The sequence below is a fragment of the Taeniopygia guttata genome, chromosome 3, assembly GCF_048771995.1.
Source record: "Taeniopygia guttata chromosome 3, bTaeGut7.mat, whole genome shotgun sequence".
NCBI classification, from domain to species: Eukaryota; Metazoa; Chordata; class Aves; order Passeriformes; family Estrildidae; genus Taeniopygia; species Taeniopygia guttata.
Genome location: NC_133027.1, coordinates 27,068,731 through 27,092,667, shown reverse-complemented (window position 1 = coordinate 27,092,667; position 23,937 = coordinate 27,068,731). Strand labels below are relative to the sequence as shown.

The following is a 23,937-nucleotide window of genomic DNA, read 5'->3' as shown; positions in this document are numbered from 1 at the left end:
GAAATTCTGACCCCCCCCCCAGGTCTGATTCTTCCTTGTCTAATGGTGTCCAGCTACTTTGGGGGCTGAGGAGTGTCACTGATTAATTGCCTGGGTGTCAGAGAAATAAAGGCTCATAATGTATCATTGAAAACTCAAAATCAGGGTGTCTGAACTGTCATGTGAAGTTTAAAATTAATATATCACTGCTATGTACAATTAACAGTCCAAGTCAGAAATCATTTATGTTTGTAATTTAGAACAATGGCAGCTCTCCAGTGAAATGGTATTTACAGTAGTTTTACATTTCTTGATAGAGGCTTAGTACAAAAGGGAGAGACAAAAATTAATATGCACCAAGGTAGTTAAAAAGAAACCTGTCTTTGAACTGTTCTTTTATTTTAATCAGCATGAGCTCTGCTAAATAGGGAAAAGAATTATGAGTAGGAGGCTAGCATGTAGGTTGCTGAGGGCAAATCACTCTCAGGGGAATAAGTTTGCAATCTGAGCAACAGAATCTGAGCTGTGCATGATTTGGGATGAACAGGGCTTCTCTGTTTTGACCCAGCATCCACACCAATTGCAAGGTGGCCAACTTGAAGTCCCTCAACCAAATACCCCAACATGAAGATCTGTTCTCTACTCCAATGGCAATTATAACACTGTGCTAGAAGAATTTTTCAGTGTCTTCTATTTATATTTTCCAACATCTTTCTAATATCATTGTAGTGTTTTCTATTTCACATCCTCAGCTTTGGGATCTCATACATGTTTTAGTAATTTCTGGTATTGGTTAAAGTCCCATTAAGCTTCTTAAATTCTTAAATGGTTTCTTGGAGGGATTTTGTTGGATTTTTTTTTTCTTTTAACTTAGGTTATAAAAGTATCACCATAAACATTAATTGAAGAGCCATTAAGCAGTAGGGCTGTTTGTTTTGGGTTGATAGAGGACATAAAACTTCATACCCTGTGGTGGAAAACAATTAGATCTGATGATGAACATGCTATTAAATATACCATTACCAGACTGCTATCAGTTTAACTTTAGAAAATAGTAACCAGCTGTAGTCAAAGCATACACAAAGGATAGAAAGTCATATTTTAACTGTCATGTCATAGCCTGTTATAAATATTGTCATTTCTAATGTTTTGTGCTAATGACAGTGACTAATAGTAGTCATTACCACTGTTCATTCTCATAAAAATTTCCTCTAGAGAATATGATCACAGCTAGAGTTCTGTTTAAAATTAAATTCTGATTTTCTAAAATAGATAACATAAAAATATTTAAATACCGAGAGGTAGGTTAGCTATTTTATTTTGCAATAGCATATGTTCAACAGCTACAGCTTTTGTTAATTGTGCCATAAGTTGAACAGATATCCCTTTTAGAAGCATTTCTGGCATGCTAGTGTTTGTCATGTCTTCTTATAGTCTCTGAACAATGGAATAAAAGGGGAATCTCACAGAAGCCATAAAAAAAGTCTGATGCTACCCCTGTAGATTGAATTTTCTCATCCATTTCTTATTTCAGTTATGAATTCTGCTTACTTGACAGGTACAGAGTACTTCATTATGTGCACGAACAGAAATGCTTAAATGGATGAAGCAGCTATTTACGTCTGATAGGAGCTAAGTGGGACATTAAATTAATGCCAAACAAGTGAGTGCTCATTTTAGTTTTGTTATAAATGGCTGCAGCACAGCAGTAATGTGTTGACTCTTATGTGCTGACAAGTTCTATATTTCTTACAAACTTCCCTTAGAGCTCGTCGTGGAAAGACAGATTCACACTCTGCATGATGAAATTAGCAGCAGATGCATTAATAATTGAATAAGGATCTCTGGAGACACACCACAGCAAAGAAAGAGAGTTGTTGACTGGCTGGTTTAAGTAGAGGCTTCTGTTCTTATATATATATGCACTTACATAAGCCATGAGTCAAGAGCTGCTGCCTGTATGTAGCCTTTGATATCAAATCCACTTCCTGCTCTTAGAAGACTTTGCATAGTTACATTTGACAGGTCCATGAGCAGACTGACAACCATTAATCTGGGCAGAGCGTGGCTTTGCTCATTCTCCCTTCTCTCTGACTGTTCTTAAACTTCAAGGCAAATTGAATGCATGTTTTTTAGAAATCATCTCCAGACAATGAGTGGGATATGAGTGACTGGAAGACTCACTGTATGCCAGACCCTTGTCGTGGACCTACATTTCTATAGGGTTGAAAGTTTCCTGAAGTGCTAATCCCAGCTTTTCTCACAGAAGAATTAGGATACTTCTATCTTCCATTCTAGCAAGCATGATGTTCTTTGATTTATCCGCATGCCCAGGTCTGAGAGGGAAGCGATTTCACAGAATCACAAAGAGACCACAGTGAGGCCCCTGATCCCACTTCCCTCCTCAAGAAGGCCCATCCTGGAGCCCATTGCACAGGCTTGTGTCCAGACAATTCTTTAATATCTCCAGTGAGGGAGACTCCACAACCTCTCTAGACAATCTGTTCTACTGCTCAGTCACTGCAAAAAGTTAAAAGATTTAAAATATTAAAGTTTTCCCTCATATTCAGGTGGAATTTCCTGTGCATCAGTTTCTGACCATTGTATCTTGTTGTATTGCTCGGCCCCACTGAGCACAGCCTGGAAACATCCTCTTGACACCCTCCATTCAGATATTAATAGACACTGATGAGGTCCCCTCTCAGTCCCCTCTTCTCGAGGCTCCACAGGCCCAGCTCCCTCAGCCTTTTCTTGTAAGAGAGATGTTCCAAACCCTTAATCATCTTTTTTCCCCTCCACTGGACCTGCTCCAGGAGCTCCATGTCTCTGCTGTACTGAGGAGCCCAGAACTGGACACAGCACCCCAGATGTGCCTCACCAGGGCTGAGCAGAAGGGCAGGATCCCCCTCCCTCAACCTGCTGGAAGTGCTCTTCCTGATGTACCCCAGGATACCATCGGCCTTCTGGGCCGCAAGGATACATTGCCAGCTAAATTTGTGTCTTTTGGACAATAGCAAAGAAAGCAAGAGGATTGCCAGAAAAATAACTCTGCTTTTTAAAGATACCACCAACTCTTTGATGTAATTTTTAATAGTTACTTTGCAATCACACCAAATAATATTATGATCAGAGGATATTGACAAAATAGTGTGATATTTCATCCACAGCAATACTATTGGAGCAAATGCTTCTGGGTTTAAAATCAGAACTTTATTGCACTATTGCCAAGAGAGTGATAGTAATTTGAATAGTCTGCAAATTTGTTCCTGTTTGAAGAAAGCCAAGATTTATCACAATGTTACTAGATTAACTCCACAGAGATCTCCTAATTATGCATGCAAACTTCAGTCACTGGTTTTGAGCACAAGTTGAATTGACTTCTGTGTTTTGCTTTCCTCCAGGTTATTTTATAAATCTTAGGATCTGTAAGAAAAACTTACCTTCAAAATATCTATCAGTGTATTTTCTGGAGTTTCATCAGCTAAAGAAATGCTAATTATAATCTTGTATTTTAAAGATATTGCAATATTTTGCGTACATTACAATATGATTTAATAAAGTGGTACTGTCTTTAAAGCAGTACTCAAGACTCAATTGTCTTTAAAACAAGACTTCAATTCCTTCTATTTAGATATGCAATTCTTTTTATTCAATAACAGTGCATATGTTATTTATTCAGTAAGAGTTTGGTATGAATATCTTCATAATGGAAATACGGAATTTGAGATCTTTTCAGTATGAGAAATATTTAAACAGTTTCTGTTGTCACTCGAAATAAGAGTTAAGTCCCAGAGATGTATATTTGTATAATGAAGTATTGTCTCAATCTACATCACATAATCACAGAATAACTAGGTTGGAAGAGACCTTCAAGACCATCGAGTCCAACCCAGCCCTAACAACTCAACTAAACCATGGCACCGAGTGCCACATGTAGATACTCTGAAATGCTCCACAGGTGGCTCAGCTGAGGAAAGAACAGTACATATTTTGCTTTGTGATATTGAACCACAATGCAGATGTTAAGAGATCAGAGACAATCAGGTGAAGGAGTAAGCATGCCAAAATAATGCCCTGGTTTCAGCATCGTATCTTCTTTTGGAGTGCTTGGAACAAAGACATGAAAATTTGATTTACATAAACATTTCTAGTCAGTAGAGCTACCATTTCAGAATTAGTATTTTTCATTTTACTCACACGTGTAGAATACATTTCATTGCTGTTTAAAAAAAAGTAATCTTACCATCATCTGAGTTTTTAAGGAGAAGACTAAGTTCTCTAACAAGGTCATGAACTGCTGGATGAGAGGAATATACATGATTTGCATAGACCAAAGAGGAATAAAGAGACTTCATTGACAGGGGCGGAGGGAGAGAGATCACGAGTCATTAACTATGGCTTTATGCTTCACATCTCTCTACAGTGGGTTTAATCCTATTACCTGATTTCCATTCATTCTGTTATTTCCATGGAATAAGATCCTAAGTCTTCTCCAGGTTAGAAATGAATATTATGCAATCCAATAACTTTTGTACCTATTGTTAGCATATATAAGGTACATCAGTGGTACCAATGTTTATTCTTAACATCCAAATCACCAAATTTCACAGCTCTGGCAGTTATTACTCATGTAAAAGTGATAAGATATTTCTAAAGCCTTCCAGTGAGTGAATAAACCAATGGGTTTTTTGCGTGTTTTGCAGGTCACTGAACGTTCAAAACAGCAAATCAAATTAAAAGAACCCCTTCCCTTTTTCTATTACAGTAATTTTGCACTTGAGTATATGAGCATTTGCTAATATAAAAGATACTGAGGAAGATATTAAGGGAACTTCTTCTAACACTGCCTTATAAGGTAGAAATAAATGTTGCATTTTAAATCACAGCTCTTCTTGAAATTTTATTTCATTTTAAAACGTTTCTTGAGCACCAAATTTTTGTATCTGGTGACTTACAATCAAACAAATCCACTTATATTGAAAACAGAGTTTTCTAATTGTCATCCTGTAACCTCAGCCTGAAGATGAAGTAGCTATGTTCTTGATTTATGTCTTATCACTACTATTTATGTTTCTGCAAGCTATAAAATTTTTACCCCATGTACATTTCCCTTCTACCCTTCATGGTGTTCTTCAGTTGTCCCCTTCTGTTATTGTTGTTGTTATTATTGTTGTATTGATGTTGTCATTATCATTATTAATAATTGCCCAGCTACTCTTTAAGTGCACCCTTTTTTTTTGAATAAGTTGGCAAGTCTGTTAGTACTCCATGCACCTATTTGTACTTCTCTACAAATTACCCAAAAGAATAAATTTTTCCTTAGACTCAATATGTGAAATTAGGTTGGGGAGGGGGGTGAAGAACAAAACCTTTTTTTTTTTTTTTTTTTAACTTATTTTTCTGAACTTTAACATGGTTGTGGATAAACTGGTATATGCTGCAGTCTCCCTAAGTACTCTGAGAGAGCACAACCTATAGGAATGGCCAACACAACTGAAGCAGAGTAAGATGCTGCAGCAGCAAATTATTGCAGAATATCAGTTCTTTCCTCAGGACCTCTTGGGATAATAGACTAAGCATGGAGAGTGTCCATAGAGAGTTCTTGTCTACTGTGTTCAAGCAAAACAAATATACAGGATTGAAGTCACTGTGCATTTCCAGATTGTCCTCTGAGAGCTGTGATAGCTGTGCTGAGTTGGCAGGGCCAAAAATTCAACACAGAAGTCTCCACAGAATGCTTTTGTTTCCTTTGTAGCCCACTCTGATAAGAGAAAGGTCAGGTCTTTCCATATATTCTCTGTAAACCTTCATTGAATTTAATAAATTGGATGGGATGCCAATTCACAGAATGATCCAAAGTTTTGGATAAAATTATACCACTTCATTCATCCCAGTAAGTAATACCATGATTCTACTTCTACTGCTATTTGAGAAAGTAGGACTTATTTGTTGAGTATTTTTTTAATATTATTTTTTGAATGAGAAGTGCAGCCTTTTCTGATCGCAGGCAAAGCTGGGTATTTTTTACTTGCTTTTCCCTTTTAATCTCCAGTCTACTGAAAGAGACTTCCCTCCCCCATCATGGTTTTTTGGGTTCCCTAACATTTATCAATCCAATTCGTGTTGTCAGCTTTCTTGCTTCTATTCTGTGTCTCTGATAATGCAGAGATAATGCACAGGATATCTCCTGACCAAAATAAAAATGTCTAGTTTGAACTTCCCTATGCAAAAATGTCTAAAATTGGGCAATAACTTAACAACTGCAGTTCTGAAGTCTTGCACAGTGGACATTTAATTTTCCTTTAAAGAAATGTGTAACTTGATGGGGGTGTGAGTCAGGACAGAGACAGCACACACTCTCAAGTTCTTGTGACAAACAGCCTTGAGTTTATTCCCACAGCTCCTTTCATAGGAGCTGCAATTGCACATGTGATTTGTTGAAGTTTTAGCCCTGTTCAGCCCTCTGGCCAGTGATAAATCTGCATTTAGAGCTGAATGACATTGGCTGAGGGTCCCTGTATAGATTTGAATCCAACCTATCCTTGCCCACCCAGGGACTCCAGTCCTACAGAAATGGACTTCTTCTTCAAGGCCTCTTTTAGGAGCAGATTTCCCACTGCTGAAACAGGAAACTCAGTTTTTTCAGAGACTCTTTGGAAATGCCTCTCTCTCACACAGCTGCAGTTTCCTGTCCTTTCTGTTACCTACCTTTGCTAATCATAGCTCCTGTTGAGTTGATAGGAGATTTGTTCAGAGGTTTCTGCAACCTAAAAATGCCAGTCTTCATGGGACATAAAGAAAATTAAGAAGACAGAACCAGTAAATTTTGGTTACAATCCTAATCCAAGATGGAAATTCAATCCATGCACTTTCATCTTCCTGTAAAGTAATATTTAACACTCATCTCCATAGTTACATTTGTATGCTCTGAATGTCTCCTTTAATGTACTTCTAAACTTGTCATTCTAAGATATAAAACCTTTTTGAACATAGATGGTACAGTAAAGACTTTTGAAAGATAATTACAAATTCAAAGACTTCAGTTGGGGCAGCAATTCCTCAGTACAAGCAACTGTATCCTCTTAGTCACTGGATAAATGCACAAAGTTAGAAAGGCTGGAATCTCAAGATGGAAGTTGGAAACACAAAGCAAGATGGAATACTTAAAAAAAAAAAATAAAAAGCTGTGTGCCTTGGAGGCTGCCTAGCAGGGAGAACTGAAATTTAGGCAAGGAACAAGGATGCTGTGCTTACACAACAGTGCTTGCATAGAAATTACCCATAAAGACCCAAGGACTACAAGGTGCTTCAAAATCAGGTGACAGCGCAGATTTAAAGGGATGACTTGGAACAGCTCCTGAAACCTGCTGTGCCCAGACATGAGCAGAAAGCTGGATGTTTGCATAGGAAGTTTCCTTGCCAGGGCAACAGATTTTGCACTCTATAGCTTTAACAGCAAATTTCCATGAAGTTAAAACCTTAAATGTGAACCCAGAGTTTGTCTTATTTGTTTCCTTTTAAGCAATAGTCAAGAAAAGGCTGGCAATGCATGCATCATTTTCCATAGTACTAAAACAGGCAACAAATTATCCATGTTTGTCGCTATAGGACACGAGAAAGCACAACGCGAGCCACCTGTTACCTTGCAAGGCAAAAGAGAAAGTTTATTTTTTGACTCCAACTTTTATACTTCTCCAAAGGTGACAGTGGATTGGAGAGTGAATGGGCCACCTCTCCAAAGACATTGGACAAAGCACTAGTACATCAAGTCTCTCCACCCCCATGGAGGAATGCAAAACAACACGTTATTTACAGAAACTGTGTGGGAATGTTTCGCAATAGAATGTAAACTCAGAAGGCTTTAGAAAACTCAAGAATCAGGGCGACACATGTTTATATAAATAAGAAATAACACGGGTTGGAATCATACTTTTCTATAGGTTAAAAACTAAAATGATCAGCATGAAGCACCCTCATCTCTCAGTAAATGGAGCACAGATAAAGGCTGCATGTGTTGGCACCAGACTATATAATCATCTTCCACTTGGGCATGGGGGGTTGGTGAAATAAGCAGTTACACTCATAAACAGAGGACCTCTTTCAGAATGTGGTATGGACCCAGAAAGAGATGGCCTGTTGGATAATCAGTGCTACACCTAAGCTAAGGTTACAAACCTAGTGATAAACCTATCACTAAAACCCAGCAGGAATAACTGCCAACAGAGAAAGTTCATCCCCAGGCTCAGGAATCTGATGTTTCATTTTTGTCTCAAAGGGGAAGAATTTACAACTTCTTGTTTTTTGGGTTTTTTTTTTTTGTAATAAGGTGTAACATTGCCCTAGAATTTTTATCTGTGTTAAATGTACAGAACAGAATTTGACATAAGGGTTCCTCTAGAAGACTTAAGTGGAGTTTGCCATGTTTATTCTTATTGAGGAATATGGGAGTAATGTTTTCACCAGAATTATGGTTATTCTCATTGCTCATAAACACATATTTATGAAATGCATTAGAAGCATTTCAGTTCAGTGCTTAGTAGGAATTAGGCATAGCGATTTGTTCAAGCTCATTTGGCATCTTTTAAAAAAGTTGATTTTCTCTGGGCTTTTCTGCTTTTGCTTGTTTCTAAATTAAATTAATAATAAAATTTTCATCTACAGGGAGCACTGACAGTTTAGCCACTAGAATTTTTCAAGTATTTTTGGTACAGATTAAAGCAGGCTATTGGGCTATCTGATACTGTAATTGCACATCCCATTCAACAGTTTATTGTTTCTTGGACATCAGTTACACATCAAGCAGATATTTCTTTTAGGGATGGACACAATGGCTCCTAGATATTTTCTATAAATCCAATGAATTTAAAATCAAGGAATAAAAATTAGTATCCAGAGTTCTGAAGTACATCTTTCTGCATTTTGTCAAAATGCATGTTGCATAGTGGTGTATTTCTCAGTGGCCCATTTTAACATAATGTCTGAGATGTCTTGTCTTTCCAGTTCTAGCCTACTTATATTTTTATGCACTTGCTATTTTGACATCTCACTAATGAGTCATATTCTTATATTCTAATTAAAGTATATTCAGCATCAATATTTATATGAATACCAAGTGGTGGAATGCCTTTTATTATGGCTTTCCAATTATTCCTATTGCTTTTTATCATAATCTTATCCAGCTTTTTAATTGCACCCAATCGACCCTAGTGCAAAGAGATATTTAAGGTATGACAGTATTGACATAGAGAGCAAGATTTTTTGTAATGACTGGTTGTTTAACTGGTACTTGAATGGAAAATATTTTGGATATTTGGGTACTCACTCTGAGTTTTTCAATTAGATTAGGAAGAATTAGCTCTGCAGAGAACTCAGAAGAGGGTGCAAGGACTGTGAGACTTATGAAGGCTTTTCTAATGTATCATATAATGACAACACGGAAAAAATTATCCTGAATTAAATTAAAAAATGTAATCTGTGTTCTCTATGTTTTCTGTGTATCTGCTGTTCTTGTGCTCCAGATCTCTTTCGTCGAATTTTTACTTGTCCTATATCCCAGAAATACTTTCTGTAATATTTTGTTATGTTTAGCATTTTTGAACTGTTGAAAATCATTCAGCTCATCCCGGTATCTGTGGATTCAGCTGGAAGAATGAGGTAAGGGTAACATTACAATGGCAAATAATTCACTTGGAGAATACAATGTATATGCTTCAGAGGTAGAGATGCCTCATAGAATCCTGCATGTGTCTGTCCTGTCAACAAAAAGGTAGGTATTTCTATCACATGGAAATTGTGTGGCACAACTAGTTCTCTGTGAGAACTGGAAAAAGGGACAGCATGACTGGTTTTGTCAAGGGCAAAAGGAGAGTGAAGGGCAATGCAACAAAAAAAAAATATATATTTAGGCATATAATTTAAAAGATTTGAATGATCCTTATCCAAGCAAAGGATAGCTAAGAGTGATAAATGTAATAACTGTGAAAAATAAACACGAGAACTCATTTTAGCTTTTTACTAAAACTGCAAAAGTTTGACTTACCATAAGCTATAAAAGATGTCATTAAATCATTAGCCTTTACAATTTGCATATTGCAGTTTGAGATACCTCTTTCTCTCCCAGTACTCTGATTGTGTACAACTCCAGGAATTGATACCTGTAAGCAAGTTCTAATGTCAGACAGACAAAGAAAGTAAAATATAAAGAAAAGTGATGTCTTACTACAGTGAGATGTTCTGTTCACCTCAGTGGGTCTCATCATAGGTGTATAGGTGGTAAGACCTGTGTAAAATGATGGTGTGCTAAATATGAGAGTACAGCAGACAATTCAATAAATGGGCTACATCAAGTCAGTTCGAAGGTGTTCTGTGGAATATCGACTATGTACCAATAAAAATCTCCACTATTTTTATTAATTCTATTAAAGTAGCATGCTACCTCCAAATATTTATAGAGCTCAAGCAGACTCACTTCAGGACAAGCCCTTCATACATACCAGAGGGACCTTTCCTGAAATGTAAACAGTTGGCATCTGCTGAACCATAATCCCTAAATCAGAAACACAAATGTTTGGATTAACAAAAAATTGAAAGGTACATTCTTTATTGTTGACCTCCTGGTACATATTTTTTCACTTTCGGTGTTGTGTGCATGACCAGCATTCTTCATTCGGGACTGGAAATGCAGTGACTTTTTGGTATAGTGACCACAAAGGACAGTGGTGATTAAATCCAGGCAAGCACAAACCCTCAGTGATGCTCACTGACTTCAGAAGATTTGAAATCAAGCCTTCAGTTCAATGGTACACATGTGATGCAGTATGAAGCAACTGAGATTTGATACCCTTAATCAGATAAATAAAAGGGTATTTATTTTACCCCTTTAAAAGAGTATATTGATCTGACACAGGAAGAACTTGAGGAAATATAAAACACAAGGTTATAAGGACCATCATTGAAATCTATTTGCTTTTACACAGAGAGAGTTTTAGCATCCCACAGCACCAGAGACTGTGTTCAATAAGTGTTAAGTGAAAACATTTAACAGACCTGGAACTGCTGTCTGTCTTATGTACAGTGCATATATATGTAATATAGAATGAATATGTTCAGAATATTCCATTGTACAAACTAAAGCTATAATAATGAGCAAACTGTTTTAATTGGAATGCAGAGGGAATTAAATTTGAAATTATTTTCCAAAGCGGTTTATTTTTGGATAGTGTTTTTTTCTTTAAGAGATTAAATACACAGCTACTGAAAAGCACTGTAAAGTTGGAGAAGAATGAGAATGAAATTGCAGGTGTTGGTGCTGAGAACCAGGGGTACAAGCAGCTTAGAATTTCTGGTTGGTTCTGTGGTTTTAGGCTCTATGGATCCCAATAGGACGTGCCATGATCAAGCTGGCATTTCATGGACTTCAGACTAGCTTTTCACATACTTGTGGCAGGTACTCAGTGTACACTAGTTTTTTTTCTTTTTGAATTTCACAAATCTATTTGGCTGGGAAGTAAATTCTAAGTAAGTTTCAGGGAAGACTGGAATGGTCCACATAAAAGAAGTTTGATGCCTTGAAACTTCTACAAAACAATAAAAAATAAAATTCATAAAATACCCCTAAGTGCAATTTTAATTGTTTCAGTAAGTTCTTTCAAGTTGTATTTTCATATTATTCATTTCTGGACAGTAGACTTCATTAAACTCTGTGAGAAAAATGGAAGGCTTTCAAACAATATTGCATATTGAATTTTAGGTCTGTGCATTAAAATTTTCATATGACTTCAAAATTATCAAAATAATTATTTCTTGTCTATGCAAACATGAAGGGTTTGTCTTCCTTCCTACTCTGTTATAACAAATCCAAAATTCTTTGCAGTATAAAAACATGTCCTGAAGCCTATTGTCAATATTCACCTGTTTCCCTTTTCATAAGAGAATGTGATTTTACCAGACATCTATCCAATTACCAAAAAAAACTATTCCGATTTCTTATTCTCATAATTAACTATATATTAACATATATAGTTAATATCTTAAGAGAAGAGACTCAGCTATTAATTTTTGAGAAAATTGTACAACTTTTCAAAAACCCCAAAACTTTAAAAAGCAGAAAAGAAACCAGAAGGGGAAAAAAAAAAAAAAAAAAAAAAAAAAAGGAAAAATATGAAAAACCTTAATGTTACAATCCATTGATAAAATTAAATTAGTTATCATGGGTTTGGCTTACTGATTAATTATTTGGGGACACAAAAAATGTTTAATAAACACAATGAGATCTTCTGTCACATAAAATCTTATCCTTTCTTCAAGGGCCTGTCAAGAAAACTAGGTTTACTACCAATTTTATTTTTCAAAGTAAAAGATAGAACGTTCTGAAAATCAAGCTGTCACTACTTAATGCTGTCAAAATAACATGTCCATTTTACACACTTGTTCAATTACACTTCACTTTTTCTCCCTCCTCATTTCAAATGATGTTTGTTTATTTGTTATTCTCTGGGCCCTTTTTTCAGAGTCCCAAGGAAACAAAACATAAAATCAATGATGCCAAATTTTGTGTAGGCTTAGTGTTGGGATGAAAAAGGAAGGTGCCTGATCCTGCTGTCAATAAAATGTATTTGTGCAGTTCTGCACTTTGAATAAGGTGAGTAACAGCAATCTCAGAGAAGAGGAAGAGCCTTATGGTCCTATTGTATGGGTGGCTGGTTTTATAACAGCCCAAACCAAAACATTCATGATCCTGAAAGATTCAGATTACCACACGTAGACCGGCAAAAGCCATGTGCAGCACTGTGGAGTTCCAGTCTTCTTTCCATGTACTGCCCTGCTAGGAAAGCATGCCAAGGATTGCAGTTGCACAAGGAGAAATGTTTCCTCCAAGGAATCTTTGGATTCAGCAGGAAGTTCTCATGATTCCTGTAGTCACTTGAGGTTAGATTATGGAAATTAGTTCATACATCTAGCCTTAGTGTCCCCAGTAAGAATATCCTCGAAGGCAACCACAAGCAGAAGGGGACAGCTGATGCGCCACACCATTAGTTCAAATATGTAGACACTCGAAAAGGTTGTAAATTCACATTTTGGTCACTTTGTGTGTGCCTGACTAAACACATATGCATCCTTAGGGATACTAGATCTCTGAAAAGATCTTAAATTACTTTGGCTTTGCTACTTCCTTTTGATATTGAGCTGTCTGTATGAATTGAAAGTGAGAAAATAGTAAATACTGCATCTATTCAACATAAACCCTTCCTGACTGATGGTTGCCTTCTCCTGGGATCCAGCATTGTAGCAGAAAGCAACTGGTATAACCTGTAGCTACAACTGAATCCTGGAGTTCAGCTTCTTTTCCAGGGAAATGTTCTTTTCCTTAATACTGATCTTCAGGCTCAGAAAAAAAATGTGTCTGAGGAAAAGTTACACATGGAACTTTAGGCTGTTGCTCCTCTGGATGATACTTACCTGATTGTCCTACAGAGAATCATGTGAATTTTTACCTGTCATTGCATCCCCATGTTCATCTCTTAATAGTTGTCAGTATGAGACGCACCACTTAAAAGAAATCCACTGCCCAGACTGGGCAATTTCCTTGTTACAACAATTTTTTTTTCCTTATTTCATCTTGTGGTTTCATAAGTGCTAATAGATTCTTACCCAGTGCTTTTTAAAATGCTTACTGATCCACACAGATGGAAAAGGTAAACACTAGCTAAGCAATTGGTCTGACAGATAGTGCAGTCCCTCAGGAGGCATTCATAACATCCACACCAACACTGAGTTATTCTCTCTCAGGAGCACCATTAGCAGTTATTTCATCACCACCGTGTCTGTAATTCTGTAGCATTAGTCCCAAGCTTGGCCAGTTCTCCTCAGCAGAGGTTAAACATCCAGTTTAAAGTCCCATTAATATGGACACTTACAGATAAAATAATTAAACTGTGAACACAAGGGAGTAGTGTATTGACTTATTTTTAATTGTATATAAAAGGACAGTTTGTGTCTATTTTTTTATTTAGATTAATAATTAATTTTGGTTTAAGTATGTTTTGATCCTGAGTTATTCAGAAAAATAATAGTTTTAAGAAGGACACAGAGTCATTATAAATGTAAGTTGGATATGAACTATGAATGGGACGTTATTTGATGACAAATATAATCTTTGTAAGAGTAAATAGGTAAATAGCATTCAGAAATTGGCACTTTTTTCACTTTTGTCAAATTTACTGGAAAGCCATGCACCTTTGTGGTTTGTTGAAAAAGGTATGGAAAGTCAAAAATAGGTATAGAAAATAATTCCGAAAATAAAAAATAATACAGGAAAATATACCAATAGTGAAATACTAAATAAATTCTTAGCTATTAATTCAGTCAAGAAAAGACTGAGAAGTAACTTGACTACAGCCTTCAGGTACCTACAGGCAAAAAAAATTCCTGACAGTGAAGAGCCCTCTAATTTAGGAGGAAGGAATGTGTAATTAGCTGGAGCCAGGACTTCCAGTCTGTTCCCCCTTCACCAAATTAAGAATGAGACTTTCAACCATTAGACCCATCTGGGTCTTTTAAAAAGATATGCTACATATAATTCAGAAGCTACAGAAGCTGATAGATAACATTTGGGACCACGCTGGAGGTTAGACTAGACAATAATGCATCATTTCTTCTGCCCTTAATATCTATTTCTGAATCTAAATAAAAAATGAGTAAGGTTAACAGAATCTGGCCCTCAGTCATATATATTTTATCATTTAATTACATTTCCATTTGAGGATTATAATTCAGTTCTCTTATGACTTCATCTCTGAAACTTTTCTACAGGATACCAGAAATTGAGTATTTCTTATTCTCATAATTAAACTTTGAACCATATAAAAGTTCTTCAGCTTGTGACTCTGGATTAGCATGTGAAAACTTAAACAAATATAATTTTAGCTTCTTTGTTATGAATGAACAGAGCAATCATATAGCACAACAAAGTGTTATTATCTGTTATAATCCTTGAGCTATACATATGTGTGCTTTTGTTATGATCATGCTTGATAATGCTATGTCTTGACTAGATCTTATTTCATTCTGTTTCAACAGGTTAGTGAGACTTTAATCAAGAAAAAAAAAATCTAATGAACAGTAATTTGAAACACAGTATTTGGAAAGGTCAGAATGGTGCATTACATACTTATTATTCAAAAGAACAGATGAGTTTAATATCCTGGCAGCATTTTCCTGTGAAGAAGATATTAAACAAGAACTGAAAATGGCACAAGGTTCTTGCTTCCTTTTCTATGACAAGGATTGTAACAAGGTGGTGGAACTACAGAGAATAAATCCCTTTCTGCTTTAATGGTCCAACTGTGGATTCTGTCTAGATTTCAAAAACCTAAGCCAAGCAGAAAGCCAGAATGCATGCTATTTGTTTAAATTCCTTTACAACACAGTTTCCTGCTTATATGGCCCATTTGCCATTAATATTTTCTAGTCTTAAACATGGGAAGATATGTTAAGAGAAGGTGCACAGTACACCGAGTTTTGCTGCATAATATATTGAACTGCAACAAATAATGTGCTGCATCAGCACTGCTGAAAATACAGATTTTCCAGCTCTTCTTTGAAAAACTTAAGAACAGAGATAATGTATTCCAACTCACAACACATTGCACGTGTCCTGCTTTGGGGAGTCTCTGAAGGCATGGAACTCTTTGAACGCAAAGGAATTAGTCTGTTTTAATATAAGAACCATCAGAATTTCTACTTTAAATCATTATCTGCATAAAGACTCTTCCTTTTGCTTATAGGTTTAAGGGGGGAAAAAAACCTTTTCGAACAGGATGTTGTATTTTCTTGCTGAAATACAGCATCACATCAGGGTCCTCATGTAGAATATTATGGCAACTGAAAAAGTGTTGTGCTTAAAAATGAAAAAATTAAGTATATAGCATGCCCTTGCATTATTTACTTATATGCAGTCCTCATGAGATATGAAACATGTGGTATTACCCACAAATGTAACAAGTTTGATTTTTAAAGATATTAATAATTATTAAAGCAAACATTTTATATATTCCAAAGATAAAAAGCCTTGAAGCACTACTGGCTGAAGTAGACCTGCATGGGTTTGCACAAGCTTACCATGAGAAATCATGCTGAACCTCTTTTTCTCACCAATCTGGAAGAATAACTTCTCTGTGGTACATTACATGCAGCATCTTACAGAGAACAGCCATTCTGCTTTAGTCAAGAGAGACAAAACAACCACATCCAAAATATGTTTTCAGTATCTGGAGTGAATGTATAAGTATGTATATTTATACTTGCTAGGGGTTTTTTTCTATTTTATTTTTAAGTGATTTTATTTTCCACTGGAGATTGTAAATGTATTTTTCATCCTTTGTTTTGCAACTATAAAGTAGGATAGCTTTTCAATGCATTGGCATGTGCAATCTATTTCAGAACTTCAAAGGATTTGCAAAACTACAGACAAAAATCCCTAATGTGTGTTCATTTCATAAGTACCTACAGAAATTAATGTTTTCTGTGTGCCTAGAAAAAATCCACTAGATACAAGTTTCTGTCAAGTTCCTTGTTATTAAGCTAATAGTCCTTGAAACTGAAATTACTACAAATAGCTCTTTTCTTCTTCCTAACCAAACGTATCGGCCATCCAATATGCCACATATAGAACATAATATATAGAACTATTTTTTCCGTTCCTAATTATTATTCACAATATAAATCTGTGAATTTTTATATTTTATAATTTTATAATTACTATGAAATCTGACCTTATACCTTTTGCTATGAAAAAAAATATATGCAGTTGTACCCATCTTTTAAAAGATCATGTTTAGGGCATGACTGAATAGAGAATCCAGGGTTTTGAGGGGAGACCCAATGTGAGTCAGTCCAATGTATCATATGAAGGAACTGGGTTTTGTTATACAGTTTTTACTTCTTATCATTGTGCAAAATGTTGTTGCTGTGTCACACAGTATTTAACATGGAGAACACCTTGAATACATTGTGCAGCCTTATTTAGTTTTTCTATAAAATGGATTTTTTTCACTACACAATTACAATAATTCTTTTTTGAAAAATTACCAAAATAATCAAGTGCCTGTTATGAACCAGTTCAAAAGCTTGAACTTGAAAAGACACCTCCTTTTATTAATTATTTCCGATAAATAATGTGGGGTTTGGGCATTTCCATGAAGACTTTCTTCAGTGGGATGGTGAATATGAGTTTTGCATAAAATGTTGTGCCCATGTACCCATGATAACATCTCCAAGTACAAGGATCATATAATCCTCTCTGAGGTACATTGTATAAATTTACAGCAGAACAAAATTAACAAACAAAATACACGAGGCTGATGGAAAGGTGTCATATTGAAGCAAAATCACAAAAGAGACACATCAAAGCACAACAGGCTGTGTGCAGCACACACATTCTCACAAACAGGATTTTGTGCCAGGAGTTGCTGGTTCATTGTAATCCCACTACAAGGACACTCAGACTCTGCGAAATATGGTTTAAAATAACAATTATTGTAGAAGAAAGAAAAGAAAGAAGAAAATAAGAAAGAAGAAAAATAACATTTATTGTAGAAGAAAGAAAAAAGGTTAGCACAGATTGTCTTGCATCTGTTCAGGTGCTGGGAAGCCCAAGGTATGCACCACTAAATGAGCCTCCTTGCAGGTTCAGTATCCTGTGCAGATCCTATTCATGTAAAGGCGACCCAATATTTCAGTCTTTTGAGTTCCTGTAAAATTTTCCAAAACAAAATAATTCCATTAATCATTTTCACAGTCAGAGAAAAAAGGATACACACATGGGAATTTGTTGCTGCTGCTTTAGATGAAGGCAAGGAGTTGGTGTGACCCAGTGGCAGCTGCCCACAGGCTACTTCATTACAGTCAGCCCGCCAAGCTTGTCCTGCGGGGAGAGGATGTGCAGAGCACAGCACAGACCTGAGGTCATGCTGTGTGCACAGCACATTTTGTGTGCCCAGCATATCAGTGCAGGCCTGTGCCTGTTTGGGACAATGGCATTGAGAGACACTAGCTCCCCTAGGAGCAATGGTCTCCTTGTAAGGATCTCAGCACGTGTGTATGCAAACCTGGTGTGCATCTGCATATAAAAAGCTGCTTTTGTTCTCTAAACTGAACTGGTAAACAGTAAAAGTAAAACTGGTAAACAGTATTAAAGTCTGCATACATTAAAAACTGTACATGTCCACTGCAAACACATCTCTGTACAGGTCTCTGTTTATCAAGACGACATTGTGCCGAAGTCAGATACGTTTACAATTACAGAATTTATTGCCACTAAAAGGCTGTGTAAATACATTTTTGCAAGTGTGATTTTTGTGCCTGCAGCTCAAATTCTTGTTATACTTGCATTTGAATTTGTTTTGTTTTGTCACACAATGTTACTCGGTATTATATGAATAATAATCCATGAGCTATAAAACAGACTAAAGTCAAAGGAACAAAGTCAGTTGCATTATTAAAGAGAGATTAAAATAATTTGACATGAAAGGCATTTTAGAGACAATACAGCCTGTCTGACTTGCTGATTTGCACAGAACCTAATACATCATTCAGCTCTACTACCACCTGACAGCTGCTCAGCATCTAATGGGAAATACGGGGGTGGTCACAGTCCAGTTCATAGTGGACAGGTGCTGGCATCACAAAAATCATCATCACAACTGGCACTAATTGGCACCTTTGTTGACAGTCTTGGCAGAGAGGCCACTGATTGAATCTGCACAGAGACTTCCTTGCAAACTCTGCTGGTTAGGGATGCTGGGCTCAGCTCATCCTTCCCTTAAACCATTCTTAGTTTTGCACATATTTCCCGGGAACACAGTCAGGTCCTGACACTCTATTTGCCTGAAATATCTGTGAGCATGCACATTCCCATGGCATCTCTCTGGAAGTGATACCTCTGCACAGAGGGTTAGACACGCCTCAGGAACAGCAAAGCCTGCCAACTGATGCTGGCCAGAAGAAGAGCCTGAGAGATTTGGCTTGGGGTGGAAGACAAAATCAGACCAAATGCTGTTCTAGAAGAGAAGCTACACATGACCCACATAGAGCTCCAGTTCCACCCAAGATTTTCTTAATTTTAGTTTATTTTAGATACAACTGTAATTCTGTGAAGTTCTAGTAGCCATTTTTACTCTGTGCTTCAATTTATTCTCTTGTATGAAGGGCCTATTATTTGTCTCACTCTCAGACATAATATGAGGTTTTGCTAACTAATCAGGGTCCTAAAGTATTTAAACATTTCTAATGGAAATCAATAGACACATTAAATATCAGGATTCAAATTTATGGGAACTTTTGTTTCTTAGTAATTTTATTAAATGAGCTGCAGGCAGTGACTATTGAATATATCAATTTTGCATTTATACATCATTCACTCTGCTGTAAATACAGTTGCATTAAATGCAGTTTCTTCTGGCACCTCAGCCTATCTTTTCCAAATCTGCAATTAAAACTAATTTTACTTTGGTGCATAGAAACCTGTACTGTTTGTAAGTTAATTATCCATTTATATTTTTTTAGCTCTGTAGACAAGTAAGTCAGTAATGTGACTACGATTTGAGAATGTTTAAATGGTAACAAATAGAAGTTAAAAGAGGGTGATAAATTTGATTGCAATTAGCAGCAGTAACCAAAGTATAGAGATTATTTGAACTCATTACTGCCTTTTTCCAAAGTGAAGAAAGAAAGGTAGGCAGGTAGGAGGGAAGGAAGGACAAAAAACAAAGGAAGTAAATAAAAAGTAGGAAGGCTGGATAAAAAAAAAAGACAACAGTTCTAATTTCATGTGTATGGAAAAAATGTGGAATTTAGTGCACATGGATTTGTCAGTATATGGATAAAAGTGAGAAAAAAAAGCCTAGAAAAGTGATAAATTAAATCAGGCAAAATAAATCTTAAAGCCCTGAAAAGATATGTAAAAAGCCCAAGGTTTGTCTGTATCAATGTACCTGAGGAAGAATGTTCTTTCATTAGGAACAACAAGGTTATAAGATAATATCAGCACTCAAAACACCAAGGTTGTAAGATAATGGGAGGCTCTAAACACCACCAAGCAAGAGTCTGAAATTCTCCCCATTGATTTTTCACTTCTGTATTACATCTGATCCCAAGCAAATACCGTCTCATTTACATAAATTCTGGATGAAGCCACCACTTTCTCATCCTCCAGTGCTAACAATGAACAGTGGCTGCTATACTGTGCTCCTACGGGCACTCTGGAAACAGAATATGTCATCGTTAGCCTAATGAGGGGAAAGGGGGAGAGAAATTGCTAAATGTTTTCTCTCTAGCCCAATTAAAGAAGAGAGAGCAAGACAAAGGGAGAGGGAAGGCATGCTGGAGGGAGAGCTGTGTACGTGACAGATTTCTTCCTGCCTTTAGCTACAACAGCATTCTCGTTAGGTAGAATTGAAAAAGACAAGAGGATGTGGAATACAAAGGATAAATCCTTCGACTGAAATCAGACTGTGGCAGCATGGTCCATCATTCTGAGCTGCACATTACCTTCCAAAAATAGCTTGTTTGGGAAGGAAAGAATATGATACTAAGTACACTATTGTCATTACTGGTCTTAAGACAAATTATCCATACAAATAGAAAGGAACAAAATTTGTCTGCCTGCTGAAAGCCTCCTTGGCCATCCACAGTCCCCTTTCAGGATTGCTGAAGAGAGAGAGAGAGATCTACTTGTGTATGAAGGACGTCTCAAGCTGAGCTCACTGACAAGTGCCAACTCACTCTTTATAAAGCAAACTGAATCGTTCCCATGATGTTTCGTGCCAGAAACATCGGGCCTGGTAGAAAGGGTGCCTACATTCCTAAAAACATGCTAGGTCCCAAACTTATCCTGTCCCATGGGTCTTGACACTGCCAGGTTGTAGCTCACTGAGCACGGACTTTTGCCAGGTACCACAACAAAAATTTCCCATTACAGATAACTGCAAGCCAGTACTCAGGGCCTCATGTCTGGCCACTATAGGTTTTTTTCATGACTCTGAAGTCTTTGGGGGTGAGTGTGCGGTTTTGGGATCCAGGTGAGCTGGGAGCTGAGGCTGCTAGCTAAAAACCATGGTGTGAAGATGTGCATAGGTATCACTAAAGCCAAGGAGAATGTTCTTTTTTCCAAACACAGAAAAGAATGTCACATCCTATGTCATGACACTTGTACAAACATTCTCATATGACAGAAGACTATCTGCTACTTTCAACTGCAGCAGAGATATAAATGGACTTGCTACAAGCATTTCTTTGCACCCACAGCTCTGCTGTTGACCCCACATGCTGCTAATGGCACCTTTCTGCCATGCTAGGACTACATGTTAAAAAATACATCCATCCCATGGGTCCCAAACACTGCTGACTGACTGCATGTGACCCAGAGTCCATGGGCAGGTCCACAGTGCCTGCAACAGGACAAACACCTGAGGAGGCAGGTGAGGGGTGAGAGTCAGTGGAATATTCTTTGTGCCCAGAATCAGAAATTTTACAAGACTGCATTACTGTATTAAGATGCAAGGTTTTTCCATGGGTTAAAGAGACCTATGACCAAAGGTAATGAGGGAGGTGGAAGTTTCTTTGTTATCACATCAGCCACTAGGCCCTGATACAATTCCAGAATTATATCCCACACTGTTCTCATTACCTGCACAATGGCTTGAGCCATTCAGTGCACACAAGAAACTACCTTGCATCCCTATTTATATTTAGTGCTCAGACATGAGCTGAATGATAAAAAGCAGGATTGATGTGCCTAGTATAATCCAGTCCCCAAATATTGAATTCCTCTTACTTATTTTAAATCTCTCCACATTTTCTTGCATTCTGACTAAAATGTAGCAGCTAACTTTGTGAGCTAAACTATAGCTGCCCTTTTACCATTTCAAGTGCCAGAAGCTTTAGCTAAGGAAAATGATTTTGTAAAGACTTACTATGCTCTGCTAATCTTACCGAGTGCAGTTCCTGCCAATACCTAAAAGGAAATTGAGAAAGTTCGTGAGAATACCTTGCATCATGAGTCGCTTGCTGTAATTATTTTTTAATTCTTGACTCCTGACTCCCCATCCTGGGAGACCTTCTGGCTTTTTCCATCATCCAGGCATGACTGGATTAGATTTGTTTTTGCTCTGCAATGAGACCTAGTCTCATTGTTCACCACTCATCTGAGCATAGAAAAAGAAGGCAAATACTGGGTCTGGTTTCTGGTTGTCCAAAAGGAGTCACGGGGATGATTTCCCCAGCCCTCCAGTTAGGAACACAGGAAAGGGATGGAACTCTCCTGTCAGGCAAACAGGTGTTGGGAAAAGTAGCCTCTGCTGCTCTACCAAGAAGCATAGCCCAGACTCATATAAGTGAGCCCAACACAGCCATGTCTGTACAATGACAAACAGGAGATAAGGGAAGACTGCAATTATGGTTCAGTCTCCTTAAAATATTTTTCCATAATTTTATATTTCTTACTGAGTACTTATATATTATAAATATTCCAGTCAACATCAACAATGTCATAAGATTTCCTTTCAAAATTTGAAGGCTTGGAGCTTCAAGAGGGTTTTTCACATTAGATTCTTTTATGCTCTTTTATGCTTTGCGTCTTAAGAAGTACTAAGCTGCCCAGTAAAAAACACCTGACTCACATTTATAATACTCAATTTCTCTCTACTTTTTAATTAAAAATTCTGACCCACTGAATTCTGAAATTCCAACACTGTAGTCTGTACAGGGTGCTAGCAAAATTAGTATACACATGACTCAGTATTTTCAGTTCCTCTTTTCTGATCTCCAAATATCACAAGATCTGAAATAAAGATAATTCCTCCTGATGCTTGAGCAGAAGATACTAAATTCAGTCTGATTTAGTCACAAAGCCTGCCATTTTAGGAGATACAATGTTTGTATATGAAATGGTATCACATTTGTTTACAAATGCCATCTTCTGAAACAGCATACTTAAAATTAACCACTTAGTGTTTCTCTTGAGAGTTTAGCACAATATTTTAATTCAATGGACTAATGTCAGTTCAGGTAACTCCAACTCTTTAGAGCCCATCACATCACTGGCTCTTTCTAATGTTTACCCATGGCAGGTCTTTGTGCCCCAGCCTGGAAATAACTGCCCGATGTTAGCCAGCAATGCTCTGTGGTGTGAGGAGGAAGGAGATGAGTACAGTCAACATTGGTATGATGCAGATACTACTCAGATACTTTCTAGTTCCTTTCCCCTTTCCTTCATATCTCAATCGCTGCCAAGTCTGCCTGACATTAAGGAGACTGAAGTTATTAGCTTCAACACACATTTATTTTTTATATAAAAACACTGTAATAAATAGATGTCCTAACAGCTACCAGTAAAAATTCTATCCTGATCAGTGATACCAACACAAAAGGCCAACCTAGTCTGAATTATCAGTCAGTACATCAGCAATTCCAATTATTTTCATCATCTGGAATGACCAAAGCATTATTTTGATATTACATCTAAACCTGTAGCAGTTATTAATCAATTAGTTCTAGCAAGCCAGATTCATGATCAGCAGAAGGTGGAGACAGACACTACATCATTTTGATCTTATGGAATAATTTTCTTTTAAGCACAAGACTTTTTGCAACTGAATCTCTTCATCATTTGAATGTCCAGAATAATAAGCAGACAATCTTATGGTGGTTTAGATGGCTTTTAATTCATCACAAGAAAAAAAATTAAATTAAATGCATCTACCTCCCCCAAAACTGCTTGAATTTTTTCATTCATATACACCAATTTTTCATTATATCTCAATTTCTCAGCCATTAGGATGCACAAGACCTGCAGAAGCTCTAATTGTAGCAGATCAGAGCTGAAATGCGCTGTTAACACCACATGTTTAGGGCTAATGTTTTCTTACAGGAAAAAAAAATAATTCATTTCATTCTTTAATT

The 23,937-nt window shown here is 36.8% G+C and overlaps 1 protein-coding gene across 15 annotated transcripts in view; it reads left to right on the top strand.

The window, feature by feature from the left end:
* The window catches only part of KHDRBS2 (KH RNA binding domain containing, signal transduction associated 2), a 459,539-nt gene that overhangs the window by 322,136 nt on the left and 113,466 nt on the right, over positions 1 to 23,937 (top strand). For 7 of the 15 annotated variants that reach the window (XR_012054906.1, XR_012054903.1, XR_012054905.1 and 4 more), the window contains one exon: positions 1,538 to 22,485. The exons of 3 other annotated variants lie outside the window; for them this stretch is intronic. The gene's annotated coding sequence lies outside the window, so the exon portion shown is untranslated. Of the gene's footprint in view, positions 1 to 1,537; positions 22,486 to 23,937 lie in introns of those variants that run through there. 5 more of the 15 variants (XR_003959173.4, XR_005979791.2, XR_012054898.1 and 2 more) reach the window with 5 other exon arrangements.